The sequence below is a fragment of the Rhinatrema bivittatum genome, chromosome 14 (genome assembly GCF_901001135.1).
Source record: "Rhinatrema bivittatum chromosome 14, aRhiBiv1.1, whole genome shotgun sequence".
Classification (NCBI taxonomy): domain Eukaryota; kingdom Metazoa; phylum Chordata; class Amphibia; order Gymnophiona; family Rhinatrematidae; genus Rhinatrema; species Rhinatrema bivittatum.
Genome location: NC_042628.1, coordinates 50,420,371 through 50,436,907, shown reverse-complemented (window position 1 = coordinate 50,436,907; position 16,537 = coordinate 50,420,371). Strand labels below are relative to the sequence as shown.

Sequence of the window (16,537 nt, the reverse complement as noted above, 5' to 3'; positions counted from 1 at the left end):
AACAGTGCACGCTGCAATGGACACAAATGAGCAAACGCCCATGGGACCAAATCCAAGGTAGAGGCCACAGATCCCAGAATCTAAAAGTGATGCCAAACTGTTGGATTCTTCCTCTGAAGCAGGGCTTGGACCTGATCCTGCAACTTTGTTACACGGTCCGCTGCCAGAGAAACCTTGCCTCGGAAAGTGTCGAACAGCGCTCCCAAGTAGACCAACGACTGCGTGAGCTCCAAATGACTTTTCTGGACATTTATGACCCAGCCGAGCAACTGCAAGGTGAGCATCACCCTCTGAACCGATCTAACACAGTCCTCCTGAGACTTCGCTCGGATTAGCCAGTCGTCGAGTTACGGGTAAACAAGGACCCCTTCCTTGCGCAGGAACGCCGCCACGACCACCATGACCTTGGTGAAAGTGCGTGGAGCCGTTGCCAGGCCGAAAGGAAGAGTTTGAAACCAGAAATGTTGGCCCATCACCTTGAAGCGCAGGATCTGCTGGTGAGCCCGGCGAATCAGGATGTGGAGATTTGCCTCGGTGAGTTCTAACGATGCGAGAAACTCTCCTCTGCGTACTGTGGTCACCACGGTTCTTAACGTCTCCATGCAAAAATGGGAACTCGCAAGTACCTGTTCACCTTCTGCAGATCCAGAATGGGTCGAAAGGTGCCCTCTTTCTTGGGAACCACAAAGTAGACCGAATACCGTCCCGTGCCCTGTTTTACCAGAGGAAATGGAACAATGGCCTGGAGATCGAGCAGCCGTTGTAGAGTCCCCTGTACTGCCTCACGCTTGACCTGCGAAGCGATGCGAGACTCCACAAAGGCCTCCCACACCGGGCACAAAAACTCAAAAGCGTAACTGTCCAGGACCACTTCCAAGACCCATCGGTCCGAGGTAATCTTTTCCCACTCAGAGTAGAAGCTCGACAATCTGCCTTCATTGGGTAGGTTTTCCACGACCAGCACCCTGGTCCGTGGACTCTCTGCCTGGGCACCGTCCTCCACGAAAGGACTGCTGATGTCCCAAGCCTGGCCTGGACCCCGAAGGAGCTGAAGACCTACGAGGGTGAAATCTGCGAGAATCCCGAAAATGAGCCCGCGGGGGAAAATCCTTCCCCAAGGGTTTCCTATCGTCTGGCAATCGGTTGCCCTTGGACTCCCCCAGCAATTTCACCAACTGGTCGAGATCCTCCCCGAAGAGAAGTTTGCCTTTAAAGGGGAGGTTACAAAGTTGAGACTTGGAAGATAAGTCTGCTGACCAATTACACAACCAGAGCAGTCTACGAGCCATAACTGCAGACACCATACTACGCGCCGAGGTCCTAATCAAGTCATACAACGCGTCCGCGACATAGGCAACTCCTGCCTCCAAACGCGCGGCTTGCAAGCTGGCCATCGGGACTGGGGGTTGCGGCGGCCTCCTGAACCCAGCAAAGACAGGCTCTCTCTGCATGAGGCTGGCGCAAATCGCTGCCCTGAGACTCAGAGCGGAGTCCTCAAAGACTCGCTTCAGATGAATCTCCAGTTTGCGGTCCTGAATGTCCTTCAGCGCACCGGCTACGGCCACAGGAATGGTGGTCTTCTTAGTCACGGCAGACACCGCCACTTGGTCCGGGTCGTCCTGTATCACATCACCCATATCCTGGGTGAGTCCCGGATCCTGATCCGCCTCAGGGTCTGAGGGATCCCCGAGTGGGGTCAGCAACCTATCCACAACCTTGAGCCCCTTGGTGAGCCCGTGCAGGGTGATGGCGGTTCGGGGACCCCATGGGTATCCGCTTTGGTGGAGGTTCCGCCAAAGGGTTCGGCTGCGCTACTCTCTTCAGGATCTCCTGTTTCCTAGCCAGGAATGCCTGATGTAGCAGGAGCACAAACTCAGGGCAAAACTCCCCTGAATCAACACCACCCCCTGCAGGAGGGTCTGGTGGCCCAGGGTCATCCCCAAACATGGGAATTTGGTCCACCGGAGAAATAATGAGAGGGGCCGCCTCTTCCCTTAGCAGCCGCCGCATACTACCCTCCCCCGCCGAGGAGGACCGTGCCCCGGAGGACTGGAGCCCTTGCCTGCTTGTTGTTCCCTCCAAGGAAGTTCCCTCCTGCTTTGAAGAACAGGCAGAACACAGGGAACTAGCATTTATGGCCTGCCCTGATGCCCCACACGCTTGTCAGATTCCCAACTTAGGCCGGGGTGCCACTGAGAAAAACGAGCAGCAACACGGTCGGCTAAAAAAAAAGAAAAAAATTCCAGTCAGAAAACCTTTGCGTGACTGCAGGAGCTAAAACAGAAAAACTCCCTGCAGGTGCGAAATTGCTAAGGAGAGCTGCCGACGCGAGAAAAAAAAAAAGAAGCCTCACACGAGCGTGAAGGCCTCCCCTCGCCGACCTACCCAGAGCCCCGGGCGGTTGTAAGGACACGCGGGGTTAAGCTCACCACTCCAGCTGGCCTGCCGATGAAAGGCACGGCAAGGCCCATCCCCCAAATGGTGGACCTTGAAAGGCCTCTTCCTTGCTTTCTTTTTTTTGAAGAAGAAACTTTAACCTGACAGAGTTGGAGTCTGAGGAAGGAGTGAGAGGAGCCTCCTCAGTGCTCGAGGAAACCAGGAGCCCCTGGCTATCGAGACACTAGCACCAATGCGGGCGAGACGCAGGCAGGGATATCCAACCCCCCGGACGCCCAGCTTCAACTGAGGGATGGCCCACGAAGGTGCTTAACACCTCAGGAAGCTACACTACTAATTACAAACTAGCCTATCCTAGGAAAAAAAACCTTTCCCTATTAACCTTTTTTTTTAACTTTTTAACTGACTGCAGGTTTGCATCTCTACCATCTGCTGGAGTCAGAGAAATACTGAGGGACTGCAGGTAGTGCGCTCGTTAAGTAGCAGTGCCCAAGTTTTTGTTCTCTGACTCCATCTGCTGGTAGGAATGCACAACCCACTGGTCTGGACTGATCTGGGTATGTTCAGGAACAGAGTATTACCAAATATAGTCAAAACTCCCCCCCCCCCCCACATCATCTGCAGGTGCTATCAATATATAACAGAATACAGTTGTCCCTATTATATCCATAGGCACCATCAATGTGCTGCAAAAGATAACAGTTTACAAACTAATTTATTTCTTTATTCATCTCTTTTGAAAAGCAAGTAACAATATGTTCAGGTTTTCCTCCTTCCCAACCCCTCATGAAATTACAGCAACTGCTTCCAAGCTCTCTCTTCTGATGTACTGTTTTACACGTCAGCAGTCCATGCCTCTCCACCTGTGAAGGTAAAAAGGAAGAAGCTAAAGTACAAATACAACTGACTGTTCCCTATTACTTCCAATTTAGAGTGCCATTAATAGGTCTCTTTTAAAGTATTTATTTATTTATCCTTCTCTTGAACTGTCTATGCTGTATTAATGCTTTACGTAACTCTTGTTAACTTTAAATATAACATTTCTGCATGGGAGTAATCTGCACAGAATGCACCTACCATCCTTAACACAATGCATGCATACTAGATGGACCTTTTGGTCTTTATTTACTGTCATTGCTATGTACTGTGTTATAGTATAGCTTTTGCATGGGGCTTTAATGATCAGATTTACTAACTGTGGCAGCAGCTAAACAGGAACATTTTTTGAAGACTAGAAACACTAATGTCACTTCAGGATTGAAGTACAAATCTGAATGAAAAGGAGGATCCTGATATATTTTTCACTGTTTGCCAAGTTATTTTTATAAAGCTGCTAGTGTTATTCTTTCATTGGAATTGAATATTTTAAAACTTGAAATATATTGCTATTCATTTTCTCTTTTTTTGAATGGGAGGGAGTCAAATTTTTTGCTCATTTTTATCCCCTGGAAACTTCAAATTTTATCCATCTGCTATATTTTTCTAATCTTTAGGGGGGTTGGAGATGGACTATCTTGGGTATGGCTTGCATGACAATTTAAAACTTTGCCTGTAGTCTTCACAGGCACAGCACAACCTACTCCTGGGTTACAAAACATCCAGGACAGTGGATGATTCTGCTAGTTACCAGGGAAAAGAAAACAGAAAGGAAACACAAAAGGGTAAACCAATCACACATTAAATAAAAAATTAAAAGGGGAAGGGAGGGAGGGAGAAGTATAAAAAAGCCAAAATACAATTTAAAAAAAGAACAGATAGAATATGCATACCTGAAGAAGCCCAATAAATGTCTTTCTTAAGGGGAACTGTTCAAATGTAGTATTTGAGGGAGGGATAAACTCTTCAGTGCATTCATTGCTTTGTTCTACTCCTTTTGTTTTTTGAACTACTTTTTTTCTTTATATTCTTTGTCTCACTTTGTAGTTTGCTGTATCTACATTATTTACGTTTGTTTTTTCAATTACATACTTTTGATAATTATGTAATTCCTTTTCTATCCTATTTCTTTATTTTGAGATTGTAATTGGAGGGCAGGAGGAGCCTGGTCTCTGGATGCCCATGATAATATGGGCACCAGGCCTGCTCTCCTGTGAGGCGACGGTTAGGCATGGGTGGGGGTTTGTCTTTCCGAATTGGTGCACTGGGTTTAAATCTCCCAGGATGCTGAGGTCCTGGTTGGTTGGCCCCCAATGCAACAAGGGAAGAGGGGTAGGACCTGGTGGGGGGTTATCTAAAGGTGTGGTACCTTTGGGTGCTGCCCCTTCAATTCCAGTGCGGCTTTGTGCTCGTCGGGTCTTCTGTTCCTTCTGGGCTGTCTTGCAATAGTTGTTCTTTCTTTCCCTTGATATGCCAGCTCGTGGCATAGCACGATCAGGAGCGGCTGTGCAGGCTCCTGTGGGGGGAGAGCGGTGATCCGCAGCTGGTTTGGGTGGAGAGAGTAGGCTGCCGATGCAAATTGAAGACAGCGGGGCTACTCGCAGTTGTTCGGAGGTTGTAAGAATCCCGGCGGGGAAGGGCAGTAGTGTGGCTCATCCTGATTGCTCACAGGTAGTTTCCTCTGCGCCTAATTCAGCGTGTTCCAGGGTCTCTTCTGCCTGTCAACTCTTTGGTCGGCTGGCACGAGCAGGATGGCGCAGCTCTTGCGCGCTGGAGTGGGGTCTGGAGGTTCTTTCTTTTTCTTGGTGCAGACTGCATCGTCAGGGGAAGCCGTCTCCCTCACTCTGGCTCCTGCTTTCGAGCATTCTTTTGGACCCAACCACGAATCTGGTGTCATTCAGGAGAGGTCCTTGGCGGTGCCTGGTTTGGTGGGTAATAGTGGGGTAGGAGATTTTAGTGCTGATGGGTCTGTTGCTTTGCCCAGGTCCCTTGGGCAGTTCCTTCAGATTTGGTCCCTGTTTCAATTATTAAGTTAAGTTAACCTTTATCCTTTCCCGTGGCGGTTCCCTCTGCTTCTTCAGTTCTTCTTTCTGGGATGGGGGTCTTCTTTGGTGATCCTTCTGCGAAGGGTAGGCCGGAAATTTTTCCTGTTGTCCCTGGGCCCTTTGTTAACCCAGGGACCAGTTTTTTTCTGCACAGTGGGGTCCGGGGCCTAGTTTGGCCTCGGTCCTTTGGGTTGGAGTTTTGGTTCAGGTTGGTGAATATTTCCAATTTGGGGGAGGGGTAATTTTTCAGGTGTTGGCTTGGGTTGCCAGGGTGTCTCTACTGGGAGTGTGGTGACTTATGGTTCTACGGGCCCTCCTGCATTGGGACTAGACGCCAATTTGCCTGCTTCTAGTTTGCTGCCTTCTTCTGTTCCTCATGTTTACTTGGAGGATGGTGTTGTTGGGCAGTCCCTGGGGTTTAGGGCTGGTGAGGGGATATGGCTCCCTCAAATACTACATTTGAACAGTTCCCCTTAAGAAAGACATTTATTGGGCTTCTTCATGTATGCATATTCTATCTGTTCTTTTTTTAAATTGTATTTTGGCTTTTTTATATTTCTCCCTCCCTCCCTCTTTTAAATTTTGTATTTAATGTATGATTGGTTTACCCTTTTGTGTTTCCTTTTCCCTGGTAACTAGCAGAATCATCCACTGTCCTGGATGTTTTGTTACCCAGGAGTAGATTGTGCTGTGCCTGTGAAGACTACAGGCAAAGTTTTAAATTGTCATGCAAGCCATACCCAAGATAGTTCTGATTTTGTTCAGGATACTTCTGATTTTGTTTTTCAGTTGGAGAGCCGTGGAACTGTTGGTGCTGATTATTTTGGATTGTCCTAGTCCTTCCCGGCTGGAGAATTGGAGAAACCAACAAGCCACTGCGGTACGTTGGATGAATATTTCATTGGGAGCCCAGGGTGCGGCATCTTCTGAGGCTGATCCTTCTGGTGCAAGTAATGTGGGTGCTCAGCAGTCTGTGGGACATCCTCTTTTGCAGGATAGAGTTGCAGCTGGTGAGTATATGGTTGTGAGGAGTGACAATGTACTGCACTTCAGCGCTTGCTCAAACCTTTCCCCGGTCGGGTGGGATGGTTGATGTTGGTGCATGACAAGACGCGGGTCTCAGTGGTGTTGGGTGTCATGGCCCTTCTGGGCCAGGGGCAGAATCTGGCGCAGACGAGGTTTCATCACATGTGGTGGGTGAGCGGGACTCTAGTGCTAGGGTGCAGGCCAAAAGTAAGGGTGAAGAAAAGATTACAGGTGGGAAAAAGAAACGTAAGTGACACGGGAGCCACAGGAGGTCTAGCAGCTCTGACTCCAGTTCTTCCTCTAGTTCTTCTTACATAAGAACATAAGAAATTGCCATGCTGGGTCAGACCAAGGGTCCATCAAGCCCAGCATCCTGTATCCAACAGAGGCCAAAACCAGGCCACAAGAACCTGGCAATTACCCAAACACTAAGAAGAACCCTTGCTACTGATGCAATTAATAGCAGTGGCTATTCCCTAAGTATAATTGATTAATGGCCATTAATGGACTTCTCCTCCAAGAACATATCCAAACCTTTTTTGAACCCAGCTACACTAACTGCACTAACCACCTCCTCTGGCAACAAATTCCAGAGCTTTATTGTGCGTTGAGTGAAAAAGAATTTTCTCCGATTAGTCTTAAATGTGCTACTTGCTAACTTCATGGAATGCCCCCTAGTCCTTCTATTATTCAAAAGTGTAAATAACCGAGTCACATCTACTCCTTCAAGACCTCTTATGATCTTAAAGACCTCTATCATATCCCCCCTCAGCCGTCTTTTCTCCAAGCTGAACAGCCCTAACCTCTTTAGCCTTTCCTCATAGGGGAGCTGTTCCATCCCCTTTATCATTTTGGTTGCCCTTCTCTGTACCTTCTCCATCGCAACTATATCTTTTTTGAGATGCGGCGACCAGAACTGTACACAGTATTCAAGGTGTGGTCTCACCATGGAGTGATACAGAGGCATTATGACATTTTCCGTTCTATTAACCATTCCATTCCTAATAATTCTTAACATTCGATTTGCTTTTTTGACTGCTGCACCACACTGAGCTGACGATTTTAAAGTATTATCCACAATGATGCCTAGATCTTTTTCCTGGGTGGTAGCTCCTGATATGGAACCTAACATCGTGTAACTACTGCAAGGGTTATTTTTCCCTATATGCAACACCTTGCACTTGTCCACATTAAATTTCATCTGCCATTTGGATGCCCAATCTTCCAGTCTTGCAAGGTCCTCCTGTAAAGTATCACAGTCTGCATGTGACTTAACTACTCTGAATAGATTTGTATCATCCGCAAATTTGATAACCTCGCTCGTTGTATTCCTTTCCATATCATTTATATATATATATTGAAAAGCACCGGTCCAAGTACAGATCCCTGAGGCACTCCACTATTTACCCTTTTCCACTGAGAAAATTGATCATTTAATCCTACTCTGTCTTTTAACCAGTTTGTAATCCTTGAAAGTACATCACCTCCTATTCCATGACTTTTTAGTTTTCGTCGAAGCCTCTCATGAGGGACCTTGTCAAATGCCTTCTAAAAATCCAAATATACTACATCTACCGGTTCACCTTTATCCACATGTTTATTAACCCCTTCAAAAAAATTAAGCAGATTTGTTAGGCAAGACTTCCCTTGGGTAAATCCATGTTGTCTGTGTCCCATTAAATCATGTCTTTCTATATGCTCTACGATTTTGATCTTGAGAATAGTTTCCACTATTTTTCCCAGCACTGAAGTCAGGCTCACTGGTCTATAGTTACCCGGATCGCCCCTGGAACCTTTTTTAAATATTGGGGTTACATTGGCCACCCTCCAGTCTTCAGGTACAATGGATGATTTTAATGATAGGTTACAAATTTTAACTAATAGATCAGAAATTTCATTTTTGAGTTCCTTCAGAACCCTTGGATGCATACCATCCGGTCCAGGTGATTTGCTACTCTTTAGTTTGTCAATCTGGCCTACTATATCTTCCAGGTTCACAGTGATTTTGTTCAGCTCGTCTGACTCATCACCTCTGAAAACCATCTCCGGAACTGGTATCTCCCAACGTCCTCATTAGTAAACACGGAGGCAAAGAATTCATTTAGTCTTTCTGCAATGGCCTTATCTTCCCTAAGAGCCCCTTTAACCTCTCTGTCATCTAATGGTCCAACCGACTCCCTCACAGGTTTCTTGCTTTGGATATATTTTAAAAAGTTTTTATTATGAGTTTTTGCCTCTATGGCCAACTTCATTTCAAATTCCCTCTTCGCCTGTCTTATCATTGTTTTAAACTTACCTTGACAATGCTTATGTTTTATCCTATTTTCTTCAGATGGATCCTTCTTCCAATTTTTGAAGGATTTTTTTTGGCTAAAATAGCCTCTTTCACCTCACCTTTTATCCATGACGGTAATCATTTTGCCTTCCTTCCACCTTTCTTAATGTGCGGAATACATCTGGACTGCGCCTCTAGGATTGCATTTTTAAACAATGTCCATGCCTGTTGAACACTTTTAACCTTTGCAGCTGCACCTTTCAGTTTTTTTCTAACTATTTTCCTCATTTTATCAAAGTTTCCCTTTTTAAAATTTAGTGTTAGAGCTGCAGATTTACTTATTGTCCCCCTTCCAGTTATTAGTTTAAATTTGATCCTGTTATGATCACTGTTGCCAAGTGGCCCCACCACCGTTACTTCTCTCACCAAATCTTGCGTTCCACTAAGAATTAAATCTAAAATAGCTCCCTCACTTGTTGGTTCCTGAACCAGTTGCTCCATGAAGCAATCATTTATTACATCCAGGAACTTTATGTCTCTAGCAAGTCCTGATGTTACATTTACCCAGTCAATATTGGGGTAATTGAAATCTCCCATTATTATTGCACTGCCAAATTGGTTTGCTTCCCTGATTTCTCTGTCTGACCATTTTATCCAGGTGGACAAAATGGTCCGACAGATGGTCTGTCATCTGGGGACAAGGTGGGGGCGGCTAGTCACGTGGCTCAGGGGGGGGGGATAAGGGTGCATCAGCAATGTCATTCTCACTGAGTTAAGGGAACTGGTTTCCTACTCCCGTAGGTAGCAGATCAGGAAGCGAAAGTATATTGATATTTTTTTGCTTGTTAGAGGGTAGACGGGGCAAGTGACTGGGGGAAAAATAAGGACAAGGCCAAACGGCTTCCTGGTTCGGAGGGGAAGGTCCCTAGGAATATATTAAACTGGGTTCGGTATTTTCTGAGATTGGCTAGTGTGATTGGTCATTATGATCCGTCTCAGTACGGTTCTTTATTGACTTATGCGGACACTATCATAGGGGCTCATAAAGATTATGAAGATTAGGCTTGGCTTAACTATGATGAACGTTTTTGAGATAGGATGGCAGGAAATAAGGCAATTTGTTGTGGGACACAGGATGTGAGTCTCTGGTTAAAGCAGATGACTAATAAAGCGCATATGGCTGTTCCTTCCTCTTCTGTGCAACCTGGGCGTGCGGCTCAGATGACCCCCCATCTCAACAGAATTGGCCCTTTCGTGGACTAGGAGTTGGCTTTGGTCGAGGAAAGTCTTCAGGTGGAGCTTCAGATGTCTGCTGGCGCTTCAGTTGGTCGGGGTGCCTTTTTCCCGATTGTAAGTTCAAGCACCTCTGTTCCTTGTGTGCCTCCAGCCACCTGGCTACCAACTGCCCTGTAAGACAGGCTCTGGATCCTCTGCTGGAGATAAGTAATCTGAGTATGGATAGGGCTCCTACTCCGATTGGTGTTTCTGTCAAGATTCCATTGTTAGCTATTTATCCAAATTGAAAGGCGGCTGGTATATTGTGTGATGGATTTTCTGTTGGTTCTCGGATTCCCTTGTCGGTAATATGAAGGGTGGAGGCTCCAACTTGGTTTCGGTTGGCATCCATGGTTCATCAGAAGTTGGTTGAGGAGCTTTCTTTGGGCAGAATTGCTGGTCCTTTTATGGAACTCCCCTTTGCCAGGATGATTCTCTCTCCTTTGGCCGCTGTTCCTAAGAAGGAGCTGGGTAAATTTCAGTTGATTCACAGTTTCTTTTTCGGAAGGGTCGTCAGTCAATGATTTCATTCCCCGTAAGTTTTGTACGGTCCGTTATGCTTCCTTCGACTCCGTAGTGCAGTTGGTTCGTCATTGCAGCCCTGGGGCTTTAATGACCAAGGTTGACATTGAGTCTGCCTTTCGCCTCCTTCCTGTCCACCCGGATAGTTTCCCTTTACTGGGCTTTCAGTTTCGGAATCAGTACTACTTTGACAAATGTATGCCTATGGGCTGCTCTGCTCTTGTTCTTATTTTGAAATGTTTAGTTCCTTCGTACATTTGGTTACCATATGCACAGCTGGCTCTAGTGGTGTTGTCCATTATTTGGATGATTTTTTATTTTTTGGTCCTACTGGCTCAGCAGTTTGTGCAAATATTATGGATGGTTTTGCCTAGGTGGCCCGTAGCTTCGGTATCCCTATTGCTTAGGATAAGACTGAGGGTCCTGTTTTGTGTTTGGTGTTTTTGGGCATTGAGTTGGATTCGGTGGCTATGGTGTCCCGTTTGCCATCTGCTAAGGTTGATCAATTGAAATCTTTGGTGTCTGGTGTGCTGCAATTGAAGAAGTTTATGCTTCGGCAGATGCAGTCATTGGTGGGCAGCCTCAATTTCACTTGCAGGGTTATACCTATGGGTCATGTTTTCCTGTAACATTTGGCTTTGGCAATATCAAGTGTACAGCTTTGGCACCATGTATTAGGATTACTCGTTGGATCTGCGGGTTTGGGACGCCTTCCTCAGTGGTTTTAATGCTGTGTCAGTTTGGCAATCGCAGCCACTCTCTAACCATGATTTGGAGTTCTTTTCTTTTTTTTTCTTTATGAATTTTAACAACAAACTAAAATTCACCAATTTTGTATCCAATTATACATTTAATTCTTGAGGAATAAACTAGGTACATAAACATTTACAAATAACAAAATAAACTTAACTTTGCTAGTTTTCCAATTACCAAACTATGGTGGAGGCCTGTTGAGCAAAAATCAAATATCATAATTCTAAAAAGAAATCCTATATAGGACAGAAGAGCACAGAATTTACTTTTTTTTATACCAACTTTACTTATTTTAATTTGAAGGTTCCGTGTCCCTACTCCGAGTTCTACGTTCTTCCAAGAACTTTTCCAGATCTAGGGGATCATAATACACATATTTTACACCTTCCACCCTCATAATGCATTTGCATGGGAATCTTACCATAATCTGTATTCCAAATGTTCTAGCTTGATTGGCTAGGATAATAAATTTCTTTCTCCTTGATTGTGTGTCCTTTGCTACGTCTGGATACACCCATAATTTCTGACCCAGATAGAGAGATGATCTATTTTGCATAAATAATTTTAATACCTTATCCCTATCCAGAGAAAGGGAAAATTTAACAATTAAAGTAGTTCTTTTCTCGATCTGGGCGCTATATGATGTTTCTAGCAGTTCTGTAATATTCAAAGTGGATTCTTGTGGGGCTACAGCATTTTGATTTCCTTCACCCAGAAAATATGCACTGATAATAGAGGGAAGATTATTCAGAGGAAAAGGACAAAACCTCAATGAAATAATTTCTAAGCTGCTCTATTGGGGAAATCAACTTACATTTTGGAAAATTTACGAATCTAAGATTCGAGTAACGAACTACATTTTCTAAATTTTCAAGTTTTCTAGATAAGATGTTTTCTCCTCTTATTATTGTTGTCTGTACCTCTTTTATCTTAGTTATTCTTCTTCCACTTTCTTAAGGGTTGTCCCATTATTTATTACCATCGGGCTTATGCTCTGTAGTGTAGACTGCACATCTTTAATATTAACATTTAAATTCTCAACATATTTCTGCAAAGACATTATTGCTGTCCATAACATTTCCAATGAAACTTGTTTAGATTCACCAAGCTTAACATTTGGGGTGGATGGCATACATAATAACTTGGACAGTTCTTGTTCTGAAGTCTTTTCAAGGGACGGAACAAACGTACTTGTTCTAATAGCCATAGATCTCCCAATGGCTTCTCCAGCTCTTTGATCCAATACTGGAGGTATCCCCCCTCTTCTCCCATCACTGCAGACTTATTACCATGAGCTTCCTCTAACGGGTTCACCCCTATGAACGCTGTTCGTAATATTGGTGAACTGAGTTCATTGGTATCTGCAGTGGTCCTTGGTGGTAGAGGCATCGTTGGGACCCCGGGACTCAGACTTACATCTCCCGACAAGGGGGATACTTGCTCCAATTCCCCAATTGTAATGGGACACTCCGGGGCCAAATTATCTGTGCGTGTGTAGAAACCAGTTAAAGTCGTTTGTAAGGGACCAGGCCTTGCAGGGGTAGAGGCATCCTGCCTGACCTTGCCTTTTCTCTTTGTATGCGGCATAAATTTGATGAGTAAATGTTATAACAACTTAATGGTTCTACTCACACTTCTGTCGTCTCAAAACAGCGATGTAGGAGGAGGAGGGGTTCCCGGGCTATGACCAAAAGACGGTGGCAGCCTTCGCCGGCCCAAGCCGCGCGCCCCTTACGGAGCGCGCGGCTTAGGCAGCGTGCGCCGTCTATTCTTCAATTTGAAGGGGCGGACGCTCCTCTGATGTCACTCCAGCCTCGTTCTGGTTCCCGGACACCGGGGCTCCTCTGCTGTTCCAGGGCTCGACCCTCGATGACTCTGGGTCTCCAAAAAGTGACGACCAGCCTGGTAGCCCCTCTCACCTCCGACTCAGGCTCCCCCTGGAGTTATTTTCTGACGCTGCTGGTGGTATTGGTTTTGGCGTTTATTGTCAGGGGGCTTGTTGTGCCACTCCATGGCCAGAGGCTTAAGAACATAAGAAAATGCCATACTGGGTCAGACCAAGGGTCCATCAAGCCCAGCATCCTGTTTCCAACAGTGGCCAATTCAGGCCATAAGAACCTGGCAAGTACCCAAAAACTAAGTCTATTCCATGTTACCATTGCTAATGGCAGTGGCTATTCTCTAAGTGAACTTAATAGCAGGTAATGGACTTCTCCTCCAAGAACTTATCCAATCCTTTTTTAAACACAGCTATACTAACTGCACTAACCACATCCTCTGGCAACAAATTCCAGAGTTTAATTGTGCATTGAGTAAAAAAGAACTTTCTCCGATTAGTTTTAAATGTGCCCCCTAGTCTTTCTACTATCCGAAAGAGTAAATAACCAATTCACATCTACCCATTCTAGACCTCTCATGATTTTAAACATCTCTATCATATCCCCCCTCAGTCGTCTCTTCTCCAAGCTGAAAAGTCCTAACCTCTTTAGTCTTTCCTCATAGGGGAGCTGTTCCATTCCCCTTATCGTTTTGGTAGCCCCTTGGCTTGGATAGCAGCTGGCTCAACTTGCAACATTATCTTTTTGGAGCTTTTCCCTATCATGGTGGCTTTGGTCATTTGGGGTGATAAGTTGTGGGATAAAAAAGTAATATTTTGGTGTGATAACCTGGGGGTAGTGCAGGTCACTAGTAAGTTGTCTGCTTAGTGTGTTCTCGAGGCAAATTTATTGCACAAATTTGTGTTGTGCTGTCTGCACTTAAATTTGGTAGTTTTGGCATATCATGTCCCAGGTATGGGTAATAAAATTGCTGGTGTGGTGTGAATAAAGAATAAGAGAAAATCTTGGGAGTTTTTGAGAAGAAGAAGTTTGCTACTTTTGGGATATGGGAACTGCTGTAGAAATATCAACAAGAAATGTATGAATTTTAATGTAAAAGGGATATGTGCAATAGGCAATATTGTGTTTAGTGTTATGTGAATGAATGTAGTATGAGTGTGAATATTATATAAATTTTAGACATATGTATGTAAATAAAGTAAATAAATATTGATGAAAAGAGATGCAGGTATATATTGTATATTTATTCATCTAATAAAATTGCTGACTATCTCGTTTCAAGTAGGATCTTTTTGGAGGCTGGCATTGAATGTGGATCAAGAGGGGGTGGCGATCCCAGATTTCCTTTGGCGTAACAGAACCCCGAATCTTGGAACCTGCTGAGGGCATCAGTGGCAGCGTCCACGTGGTCTTCCTACTCCAGCGGGTATTCTAAAGTGTTGCGATTTTTGTTCACCCATGGCTGGTCTTGAGGGCCGGTATCAGAAGAATTGATATCTGATTACATTACTTCCTCAAAGGCAAGGGGCCTGTCAAGGGCCTCTGTGTCTGCACATATTATGGGCCTTTCCTTCTTTTTTAAGGCACATGGTTGGGGCAATCCTTCCGACAGATGCTTGGTCAAATGCTTGTTGGCTGGATGGTTGCGGGGTTTTCTTCCGTCAGTTGATGGTAGACTTCCTATCATACATTCCATATTGTTGCGGATGTGAGATTATCTTCATGATATTTGTTTTTCTTCCTTTGAAGTTTGTTTATTCCGAGCTGTTTTTGTATTAGCCTTTTTCAGGGCGTTTTGGTTTGGAGAGTTGGTGGATCAGTCTGGGAAATGTAATGATCGTTCTGGGCTACGGATGGTGAATGTTCATTTAGAGGGCGATAGGTTGCAGTTAAAGATCCACTGCACCAAGGGATCAGGTGAGAAAGGGTGATTGGCTGGATCTGTCGGCGGTTCTAGGGTTGTGCACCTGCCCCTTTGCTAATGTGCGAGCATATTTGTTTATACGTCCATCTGGGAGTACCCCCTTTCTGGTCCATGCTGATGGCGCTCCCCTTACTAAATACCAGTTTACTATGGTACTCCAGAAGGTTCTGTGAGCTTTAGGCTTAGGGGGAAGAAACTACGGGACCCATTCTTTCCATATTGGGGTGGCCACGTATGCGGCGGACTCTGGTTTGTCCAGTGGGGTTATTTGTCGTATTGGCCGATGGAAGTCTGGGGCATTTGCAACTTATGTGCACAAGGATAAATTGTAACTGTGGCTAGGTTGTTTCCTTGGGGGTTGTTTGCTGCATTAATTTTCTTTCTTTTTCAGATTCACATCCACACAGATGAAGTGTTTGGCTGGTTGGTCACTCTTATGTGGTGTGGGCTCTTCGTCGGGTGGTGAAGCGACCCTATGGCCCTCATCTTGGCCTGACTCATCATGGTGTGCGAGTGAGTTGGCTTGGTCACCGTGAAATGCGCTGGGACCAGTTGCTCACATTTATGTTGTCTTACTTATCCATGTGGCCTCCTCTGGCGGTTTTGCTGATCCACCTTGGCGGCAACGATCTGGGAGATTGGTCTTGACGTCGTCTTTTAGATGCAGTCCAGAAAGAGCTGTCGGTTTTGATGTCTTGGTTGTCCGACACTGTTTTATGTTGGTCAGATATTATTCCAAGGCCTGTCTGTCTGGGTTCCAGGATCTGGGGGTCACAGCAGGGCTAAACTGAATTGTCAGATTGGTGCTTGGTTAAGCACACATGATGGTTTACATGTCATTAATGTTGGGGCCTGGGTTGTATGTCCTGGCTTTTCTGGTAGGGACGGGGTACACCTTTCAGGGGTTGGTATTGATTTATTCAATAACACTATTCAGGAGACCTTGGAGTATGTCCTTCAACTTGCCCCTTAGGCTGCACTCCCTATGGCGGAGTGGCCAGAGCCATGTGTATTTTGGGGTGGGGGCTGATATCAAGGAATCCGCTAGGTGGCAGGTTATCTTGATGCTGCGCTGTTGGATTGCATGTGATTGGGTTCAGTCACATGGTTGGGACCCTTTGCTGGGGCTGTGGTGGGAGGTCCAGTGAGCGGTGGGATGCCACTGGTAGTTACAGGCTTGGTGGCTCGTGGACAGTACATCTTGCTGGGGTGAGGCGGATAAATGCTGGGGGTGAATTGTATTGCTTTCAGTGGCTCTGCTGATTTGTTTGTTAATAAAGCTGCAAATTTTGTCATTCCAATCAGTATTTCTGTGTGTGTTATTTCTGGAGATGGTATGTTTGTAAGGAGCCAAGGGAGAGAAGCTATGAGTCCTGGTTGCCCATATTATTAATACAATATAACAAATATAAATACAAATGTAATTGGTTTGTATATAGTTACAGTGTTACTGCCCTATTTGTTTACTTGGGAAAAGGAGCCATTAAGCAGAATAATCAGTCTGACAGTCACACCGCTACCTACAATCTGTTAGTGGAAGCCTTCCAGGCCAGAGTGCTCAAGCAAGCCCTTAACTCAGCACTGTTCCCCTTTTCCCTCTTCTCTT

General features: G+C 45.3%; 1 protein-coding gene and 1 long non-coding RNA gene across 2 annotated transcripts in view; one reads left to right on the top strand and one right to left on the bottom strand.

Annotated features, from left to right (window-relative positions):
* Positions 1-3,119: 3,119 nt before the first annotated feature.
* LOC115075846 (carcinoembryonic antigen-related cell adhesion molecule 3-like) overlaps positions 3,120-16,537 on the bottom strand; it is a 570,763-nt gene continuing 557,345 nt past the window's right edge. Inside the window, exon 6 of the mRNA XM_029576698.1 lies at positions 3,120-3,260. The gene's annotated coding sequence lies outside the window, so the exon portion shown is untranslated. The remainder of the gene's footprint in view (positions 3,261-16,537) is intronic.
* Positions 6,019-16,431, top strand: LOC115075849. The gene is made up of 3 exons (XR_003852629.1): positions 6,019-6,328; positions 14,293-14,433; positions 14,787-16,431. It is a non-coding gene; the product is annotated as an uncharacterized LOC115075849 (long non-coding RNA).